We start from the raw sequence: 8,803 nt of genomic DNA, 5'->3' as shown, positions 1-8,803 counted from the left end.
CTTTCACTATAAATGCTTAAGGAATGCTTTTAACTTAAGTAGCCATAAATTTTTCTAATATAAAAAATTAACTCAATATTAGGTTAGCCATATATACATATACAGAGAGAGTTTTTTAGATTATAGACTCATTAATATATTTTCTTTTATGAAGTGGTTCAAAGAGTTTGGTATTGAAGATTTCAAGGCTTGTAGTGTTACATTCAGTGATATTTCCCATGGCCTTATTTATATCACATGAAAAAATATCTTTGTCACTTGATCATTAAAGACTTGGCTATTTAAGGATATAACTTCAAGATTTTTGTGGTGGTTTAATTACAGTTTGGTCTTTCCTCTTTATAACTTTTATCCATAAACATCTACCAAAATTTTCAAGATTTTTTTGGCTAACCACCAAAATATTTCTACTGTCTATCTACTTTTTACTGCCTCCTCTATTTCTCTCTGATCCTGAACACTATTGCTTTCCACTGGGTTATTACAGTTGCCAAGCCAAATGGTTACCTTCCTTCCATCTGTTTTTCTTGGTGTAGCTGGCAGGATGCTGGTTCAGTAGCTCCAGCTGGGGAACATCACAGTTTGATTCAGAGCCTCCAGTGCAGTCTTACTTGTGTTCAGGGCAGAAAGATACTGACCTACAAGGGTCTGATTTATCTGCCATTCACCACTCTTGACTTTCTAGCTCCATCTTTGACTTTTCTGTAGGCTCTTCTGTACCTATTTTGGTCTCCTTGTTCTGCCTTTAGACTGGCTAGGCAAATTCCTTTCTTCGGTCTAAAATATTTTTAAAAAAATATTTTGATCATGTTTTACTCCTCCTAGATCCTCTCCAGCTTCCAGCCTACCCATCTTCATAACTTCATCTTTATGTTTTCTCTCTCTCTCTCTCTCTGAAAACAAGATAGAAAAAAAAAAAAAAAGCAAAAGCTAATAAAAAATGGTAAAGAAAAAAGTCAATAAAAATAACATTGAAGTGTTTTATTTGTTGTCCAACTACCCCTGGGCATGGGACACCTCAAGCCAGATGGAGTCTCAGCCCTGTGGGGTAGTAGACATGGGGTCTCACTCCTAACCAAGAAGCTATTGCAGTTGATTCCGTCTAGCAAAGGGAAAAATCAGTTTCCTCTTATAGAATGTCACTTGTATATCAAGCACATTCCAGGGCAGACCCCATGCTCAGTTGGACTGCCAGCTTATCAAAAGTTATGTATTCTTAGCTAGTTAAATCCTGTTTGCTTTATGTGATTTAGTTGGATAGTCCCAAGTAGATGAAACATGCAAGAAATGAAATTGTGCTATAATAACGAAGTTGAATACTAAAAAGGCAAAACCTACTGCCACCTAAGTAGATGTTGTTGAGACAACTAAAAGATTGGAAGAAAAGTAGTATATATAGTGTTTGCTTTACTTGTTAATTTGAAATACCTGCTTGCTAAAGCATTATAGGTATGGTTTTTGTAAGAAATGCACCATGGACTTACAGATACTAGAAACATCCAAAGAAAAGGCTTGGTCTTCACTTCAGACTGAGTAAATTATTGTAATTTATCTATTTGGTGTTAAAGGAAATATGTTTTATGAATGTATTCTATCATTCACTAGGGTCTGGGGGGATTAACTATGCAAATGCTAATCTTTTTTTTTTTTAAAGGAATATAAAACTATTTATTGACCACTGTTCACCATTATTTACAATAAAGTAAATATACAGTTGGATGGCATTCTGATACTACAAAGTTACTTTTCTGGCTCGTTAAACCAGAACCAAATACTGAAAAGATTGATCCTACCAGTAAGGACTGAGTCAGGGTAAAGAAAAAGCATGCAGTCATTAATTGACATTAGCAAATTTTGTTCACTATGGCAGCATGTTTTAAAACTGCTAACATCTCTAAGCATGATCCCATTTCCACAGCAAACAGATTCCATGAAATATAACCTTTTAGTACCGATTTCAACTTTCTACAACGGAATGGCTCACCAGAGGAGCCTTTACCACATCCTGGCTGACCTAGATAGAGCTGTGCAGACCAGGCTGGCCTCTAAATCAGAGATCCATCTGCTTCCAGTGTGCTGGGATTAACAGCATGCACCACCACACTCCGCTTAAATCTTGTCATTAAATCATACTATTTTGTCTAAGTCCATTTTCTGAAGGGGCAGTTAGTACGGACAAAATTTTATAAATAAACTACTGTATTCACATGATAATACAGACATTCTGGTGGTTGCTTTTAAACTATCCAACAAAAACTGTCCAAGTAAGTAGAGAATCTGCTTAATCTGAAAGGTTATGGTTTCAGGAAAATGTTCATAACAATGGAATCTCATCAACTTGTATTTTCATCTCTAGTTCTTTTGAGTATTAAAAAACAAGACAAAAGAAAAAACAGTTACCTAAGTGTTTTATGCATATACACGCATACAAACAAAAAACCATGAATGGTCCTTCCGCGTCCCAGTTAAAAATAAGAGTACTGACTGTAAAATCTCCCTAGCATTTAAGAAAAGCTGTTCTTCAAAGGTGAGGAAATACAACATGGTATCAAATATTCTATTGTTAAAAGAAGCAACTACAGAAAGCTCTTATTTGCTCAATGGAATCAGTGCCTTTTGATGCAGAACAAAACCCAAAAATATCCCAACTACTGTCAATACTTTCAAAACCAGCATATCAAACTTGATTTTCATTAGAACGCTATTTTTTCACACTAGTAATTCAAAACCCAAGATCCAGATTTTATATATATATATATAAATATATATAAAAATGCAATTATTGCGCTTCATCTTCAGGACAAGAATGCCAAGTCAGCCTCTCCTCATAAAAGGCAATGACAATCTGAGGACACTTCATATTCGCCTCCTTTGCCAGCACCAAATCAGCCTCATCTGAGTCCTTCTATTTCATGAGAAACATTAATTCTCCACTTCTATCTGTGGCACCGATTATTCGTTCAGGATCAAGACCTCTAGCAAAGCCCCTTGGTTTGTCAGCAGCATCTCTTTTCTTCTTCGTTTTGCTATCATCAGATTCACTGTCAGATAAAGATTTTCATTTTGTACCATCTTTTTCTTTACCAGCTTTTTGAGAATTAAGAAATGCTTCAATTAATTCTGGACAATCTAAATTTTCTTCTGGTTCCCAAGTATTATCAGCATCTGTGAACCACTTCCACTTCAAGAAATACTCCACCTTCCCATTCACTACACGACGGTCCAGCACTTTTTCTACCACAAATTCTTCAGGCTCTGCCTCTTCAACTTTTTTACTCTTCCCATTCTGTTTCTTTCCCATTTTTTGCAATGTAGTTTTATTGGAGGGCATTTTTTTTTTTAAATCGGAGATTTGAAGAGCGTTCAGACACCCAGGGCCGCAGATCCTGCAGAGTCTCCCCGCAAATACTAATCTTGATTGCATTGTTGTGTTTGATGTTCCACTGGGGTCCTTGAGGTAGTGTGAGGGGGTTAACCATGCCAGTGCTGGTCTTGATTGCATTTGATTTAAGGGCTTCTTTGGACTTGTTTTGTTTTGTTGTTTTCCATGAAGACACTAGATTGTGAAGAGTGTCAGAAACAGCATGCATAGATTTCTATGCCATGCTGAGTCTGTCCTTTGGTGGGGGTACGTATTTAGTCCATTTTGTTAGGTACTTTGTTTGACAGCCTAGGGAGGAGGAACAAAATAACCAGGGCAGGGGCAGTGAGATTTGAAGTAATGATAAGAAAAAAAGTCTCACTGACCCAATGTATTAAAGTAGGCAGGAAAACTAAAGGTAGTTGTAGCGGTAACATTAACAGCTGACATTTTTTCAGTGTTTTCTGTGTGCCTTTTCACTATTCTTAATCCTTTAACATAATCTCCGTTATCTTTATAATCGCATGAAAATGTATTTTACTCTTCTATGCTTGCCTCATGTATAGTCCCAAACTCCTGAAAAATGTAAATTGCAAGTTTAATTTAGTTTTAGGGTGTAATAAAACATGACCACAGATGGTGCAGTCTTTACATATTCCACATAACTGTAAATTTTCCTTTTATAAAAATATTAATGAGTTTGGTTATAGAATGCTGCCTCAAATTGGTAAATATGAGACTTACCCTATATTATTATTCAGAACTATGAGATATAGATTCTGATGAAAATGATATACATAAGTCTTATGTAATGAGAAAAACAAGTCATAGAGAAAAGTCACATGTAGGAAATGACAGAGCTAGTATTAAAGTCAAGATAGCCAAGCGTTTGAATTCTGCACTTTCAGCCAAAAAAGATTGTGCCTCCCTCTTGCCTTTATGATTGGGGGAATTATATGTTAAGTTTATTTAAGTTTAGAAAGTTGATTTTGATTTTGCTGTTCTCTTTTGAGGTAGCAGTGATAATGGTACAGTACAACGGAATAAAATTTTATAATGTGCATCCTGGATTCTATTATGTCTAAGATGTAATCTTTGTAACTCAGTATATTCTTTATCAATTAAAACATAACATTTTAATGGAGGTTTATTTTTATCTCAAAGGACTTTTTTTCTTCACTGTGCTATTCTTTGTGTCAGAGTGTTACAGCTTGGCCTAATACTGCTGCATGATCTTCTATGTTGGCTTACTTGAGCTTTGCTAGGCCTCAGTGTTGAGTATACTCATAAAAGCCTTAGGAGACAGAAGTCTGGATCACTGTGGCTCATGCAGAAACTAACCAGAGACTTTGGAGAGAAAGGAAACAAACAGACACAGATAGAGAAATTAATAACTGTCAAACAAATACTACAGGTGAGAGCCAAATTCAAATTCTGTAAAAAATAAAAGATTAGTGCTTTTTTGTGCCCAGCCAACTTTTGTACCATAGATTATAAATAATGCCATGAGACTCCATTTATTTTTGTATGTCCACTTTACGTATTAACAGTTGTAAATGATAGTTCTGGAATCCTCTATAGTTTTAGCAGGTGCATGTTGAATACCCAGATACATAGCATAGACTTTTAGCTCAGGGACTGCTTTGGGCCCTGCTGTTTGCAGCAGTTGTGGAATTTGACTTTCATTAGTTTTCATCATATCCAGCATGTTTGTGTGCTTTTGGATTATTTTTTTGGTTTTGATAGGTATTTCCTTGAAATTGTGCTTCATAAAGCTCACTTTTTAAACACCAGTTATTCTGAGGCGCCTATTTTGTTTTTAATATTTGTGTACTTTGAGTGACTTCTAACACTTCAACAGAAGCATTTTTAACATAAATGCCCTCATTTGTTTGGTTGGGATTTGCTTCACAGATTGAGTTTGTTTTTATCTTGAAACAAAGCACTGTTTCTCACTCTGCTTATGTCTTTTTGGCTTTGTTTGCAATATTTAAGAAAATACTTGTTTTTAGTTTTCTGTTAAATACTTCAAAGCTATGAAACTTTAAAAAAAATACCTCAATTCAGTACAATCTCTCTTTATAGAAGTTCCATAAAAAAATTTTTGGGGGGGCTGGAGAGATAGCTCAGTGGTTAAAAGCACTGTCTGCTCTTCCAAAGGATCCGGGTTCAATTCCCAGCACCTACATGGCAGTTGACAACTGCCTGTAACCCCAATTTCAAGGGATCTGATACCGTCACACTAAATATACATAAAATAAAATAATTTAAAAAAAATTTGGAATATGTTATGTTTAAAAATATCAGAGTACAGACTGTCATGTTAAAAGATACACTTATTTCAGAAAGCTTGTATAACAAAATAATCTTTTCCCTAACAGTACCCAAAGCAACTGATAAGGATCTTCCCTACATGTACCTCTTAGGCATAAGTCATGGCTAACTGTATGGGCCATAGTCTGTCTTGTCTTTCTGTTGCTGTGTTATGTGTATGCATATGATAGAGATACAGAGTCTGAGCAGTCATTTCAGTTACTCTAAGAAAATGTCTTTTGTCTCCATTTAGCTAGACAATTATTTCTGCCACACAGCATTGGTGCTTTTTATTCTCTTTGTCCCTCTCGTGGACGTTTGTTCAGTTTGTTGTTGTTGACAATGAACCAATCATCAGATAATCTTTTCTTCATTTCCAATCGGTTTTCTTACTAGAAAATTTAAAATTCAAAATACTCTTAAACAAAACAAAAAACTGATGGGTGAAAAGTTCACACTTGACCCCATACTCAGGTTGAAGTCAAAGTACAGGTATATTAAAAGCATAAATATACTTGTGAATCATAAATGAATTTTGTGTTTAGTTTCAGCTCCATTGTCATAACACTTTATTAGATTTATTCAGATATTCCCAAAACACCCAAAATGTGTAATTCAAAACCACTTCTAAGCCCAAGCATGTTAGATAAGGAACATTCTACTTATTCTTTAAATAACACATGATTCTAAGACTTAACACAGTTTATTTTTTTTTAAGATAAAGCTTTGCTACTTACTTAGCCCAGACTATCTGGAATCTGCCATCTTCTTGCCTCAGCCTCTGAGATTATAGTCAGTTTTACATTTCTATGTGTATGTAGTCTAACTCTTGCTGCAATGTAAGCTCCGGGAAGGAAAGTCCATCTTTATTATATTGCTGGCATGTAGCAAACTTGACAGCCAATACATAATTTTTAAATTATTGACTATCTTAAAAATGCAAGCAAAATATGTTGAAGTATTTGTGGAAATACAAATACCAGTAGAAACTTTCAGCCTCCTATGTAATTTGGAGAACAAATTAAAGCAAAGACAAGGTATTGAATCTCCATGTTGGCAGTATTTTTAAAGATTGGTTATATCAAGTGATCATTTAAGAGCATGTCCATTAAAAGGGTAGTATTAAATGAACACATGATCTTAACGTGCTATGACTATATATGTCAGTTATTAGGATTACTTTCCCTTTTACTTAGAACCATTTCATTAATTTTGTTTTACAGAAGTAGCTGTGTGTGTGAATGTTTATACGCACATAAATTCATAACAAAGATACTGAAAGATTTTTGCATATGGTTGATGGTGGGTATCTCTAGGGGAGGAAGGAACACGATGATAAGGGAAGGTATAAGACAAATGTTTTTCCTCCTCCCCTCCTAATGTAGACTTGTATTTTTTAAGGATCCTGGTACTGCAGCTGAGTAGGTAGGACACTAACCTAATATGCACATAGCCCTGCATTCATGGCTAGGGTTAGATCTCTAGTGCTTGCAATAAGAATATATTTATCTAGTCAGAAAAAATAAGAGTAAGTTAAATTAGTTGAAGACAGGAAAAGGTCTATTTCTATATGGAAAAAAAAAAAAAAAAACCAAAACTGTTCTACAAGAATGAGATTGTATGAGAAGGTAAGGGTAAGTCATTGAAGGACATTCATACTTTTCTAGTTGAGCTGTTCAGAAATTTAAGTTGGATGGTGACATGAGTGATGTTAATAAGTCAACGATTCTAGGAGGCATGTATTTGATACAATGAATCTTTTCACATCTAGATTCCTTTGTCAAGTTTGATGACTCCTGTGAATATTTTCTTAAAAATAAGTTTTAGTTGCTTGAGGTGTACACGTGTAAACACTAGAATCCTGTTACCAAAATAATAGAAAACCAAGAGTTACTGTATTTCTGTTTCTGTTTGTTTTACCGTAAGTTCCCTTTTAATGGTTACCCTGGTGACTGCTGTAAATTTCAAAATTATAATTGGCATTAAATATAATTTTTTTTCTTTTAAGAGTTAAACAATTTATGTGTCTGTGTGTTTTCCTTATATTTGTATCTTTGCACTACGTATGTGTCTGGTGGCCAGAAGAGGTTATCAGATTCCTAGAACTAGAGTCTGTGGTTGTGAGCCACCATTTTGGGACTGGGAATTGAACTTGGGTTCTCTACAAGAGCAGCCAGTGCTCTTAACCCTGAGCCACCTCTTCAGCCATCAGTATTATTTTATTTTCAATAACTTGTTTCCATGTGTGGGTAGATGCTGAGTACTGCTATCCTTTAAGGCCAGAGAAAGCATTAGATCTCCTGGGCTAGCTAGTCACATGGTTTTGAGCTACCTGACATTGGAGCTAGGAACCAAACCCTAGTCTCTATAAGAACAAATATCAGCTCTTAACTGCTGAGCCAACTCTGTTCTTTTTGATTATTTTAATACAGGGTCTCATTCTAGCCCAAGCTGGCCTTGAACTTGCAGCAATTCTCCTTTCTTAGCAACTCCCTTAATAGTCTGTGTCAACTGACTTTTTACGAGCCTACTGATTTCTGTTTCAGGTTATTATTACTACTAGTAAATATTGTTGTTTAATATTAAATAATATTTATAAAATCTTTCTTAATTATAGTGAAAGATACTTGGTATTGTAGTAGCTAGGATGTTGAGGCAGGATTCAGAGTTCAAGACCAGTCATGTAGTGAGACTGTCTCAGTGGGGAAATAGCCCAATGAAATAACATGAAGCATGAAGCTCAATTAGAAAACAAGTGGAAAGGTGGAAGTCTCAGCGGAGGCAGTCTGAAATGATGTTGTGAAAGGCTTTCTAATTATTAAAATTTTACAGTTTTGTTACTAAAGCAAGGGTGTTTGTAGAAAATTTTAAGAAGTGTAAATTTTAAAATTTTGTGATAATTTTATACATTTAAATAATGTGCAGATTTGTTAGTTTTTGTCCCTGTTGCTCTATTGATGTAAGAACTTTATTGGATAGATGCATAATGTTTCATGCCAACATTACTCCTTTAACTGTCCTTCTTTAATGTTACAGGTTTTTGATTGGTCAGGGAGCACATGTAGGAGCTGTCAACAGTGAAGGAGACACACCTTTAGATATTGCAGAGGAGGAGGCAATGGAAGAGCT

General features: G+C 35.1%; 1 pseudogene; it reads right to left on the bottom strand.

The window, feature by feature from the left end:
- Positions 1-2,779: 2,779 nt before the first annotated feature.
- LOC129684132 (chromobox protein homolog 3-like) lies at positions 2,780-3,374 on the bottom strand (annotated as a pseudogene).
- Between the last annotated feature and the right edge of the window lie 5,429 nt (positions 3,375-8,803).

This window comes from Psammomys obesus, unplaced genomic scaffold (assembly GCF_907164565.1).
Source record: "Psammomys obesus unplaced genomic scaffold, mPsaObe1.curated_primary_1811, whole genome shotgun sequence".
Taxonomy (NCBI): Eukaryota; Metazoa; Chordata; class Mammalia; order Rodentia; family Muridae; genus Psammomys; species Psammomys obesus.
The sequence above is the reverse complement of the archived record's forward strand: the minus strand, read 5'-3'. Positions and strand labels throughout refer to the sequence as shown.